Here is a 1650-nt window from a genome sequence, read left to right as displayed (position 1 = left end):
CTATCAACAATTGAATCTAAGAATCAAGTGAATAAATAATCTGGTGATCATAATAGAATCAGGGACATAGAAAGGGAATGGACTGACTATTCTTGGGGGGAAAGGGGTGTGGGAGATGCAGGAAGAGATTGGACAAAAATCGTGCACCTATGGATGAGGACAGTGGGTGGGGAGTGAGGGCAGGGGGGGGGCGGGAACTGGGAGGAGGGGAATTATGGGGGGAAAAAAGAGGAACAAATGTAATAATCTGAACAATAAAGATTTAATTAAAAAAATAAATGCCAATGTTTAAAGACAAAGAGAGAGTCTTAAAAGCTGCAAGAGAAAGGCAGTCAGGTATCTTCAAGGGAGCTCCCATAAGATTGCCAACTGATTTCTCAACAGAAATATTTCAGGCCAGAGGGATTGGCACGAAATATGCAAAGTTATTAAGAACAAGAACCTACAACCAAGGCTACCCAGCAAGGCTATCATTTAAAATCGAAGGAAACATAAAGCGCTTCCCTGACAAGAAAAAGCTAAAGTGCCCTAACCAGTTTGGCTCAGTGGATAGAGCATCAGCCTGCAAACTCAAGGGTCCCAGGTTCGAGTCCGGTCAAGGGCATGTACCTTGGTTGCAGGCACATCCCCAGTATTGAGTGTGCAGGAGGCAGCTTATCGATGTTTCTCTCTCATCAATGTTTCTAATTCTCTATCCTTCTCCCTTCCTCTCTGTAAAAAATCAATAAAATATATTTAACAAACAAACAAAAAGCTAAAGTAGTTGTTAGCGCCAAACCAGCATTATAAGAAATGTTAATGGGCTCGCTTTAAGATGTAAAAGAAGAAAAAGAAAGAAAGAAAAAAAAAGGAAATTAGTGCAAGAAAATAAAATGGCAATATATACATACTTATCAATCATCACTTCAAATGTAAATGGCTTAAATGCTCTAATCAAAGCATGTAACGTAACGTAGATGAATGGATAAGAAAACAACATCCATGTATATGTTGTCTTCAAGAGACTCACCCCAGAATGAGAGATGCACACAGACTAAAAGTAAAGGAATGGGAAAAGACATTTCATACAAGTGGAAGGGGAAAAAAAGCTGGGGTAGCAATACTTATATCTGACAAAATCAACTTTAAAATCAAGGATATAGTAAGAGACAAAGAAAAAAATGATAAAGGCATCAATCCAACAAGAGGATATAACCCTTGTAAACATATTTTTAAATATATTTTTATTGATTTCAAAGAGGAAGGGAAAGGGAGAGAGAAATAGAAACATCAATGATGAGAGAGAATCATTGATTGGCTGCATCCTGGTAGCACCCTCTCCCCCCATTCCCTCAGGGAGGATTGAGCCCGCTACCCAGGCAAGTGCGCAGACTGAAATCAAACTGCAGGATCCTGGTTCATAGGTCAATGCTTAACCACTGAGCCACACTGGACAAGCAACCCTTGTAAACATTTATGCACCCAACATAGGAGCAGCTAAATATGTAAAGCAAGTCTTGATGGACATAATGGGAGAGACTGACAGTCATCCTATCTAATAAAAGATAAACATGGTAATTAGCTACCCTTCCCATTGGCTAATATTGGCTAATCAGGGAGATATGCAAATTAACTGCCAGCCAAGATTAACTGCGGCCGGCAGCCAGGCAG

Source organism: Myotis davidii, unplaced genomic scaffold (assembly GCF_000327345.1).
Source record: "Myotis davidii unplaced genomic scaffold, ASM32734v1 scaffold1050, whole genome shotgun sequence".
Classification (NCBI taxonomy): Eukaryota; Metazoa; Chordata; class Mammalia; order Chiroptera; family Vespertilionidae; genus Myotis; species Myotis davidii.
This window is presented reverse-complemented; position numbering follows the sequence as displayed.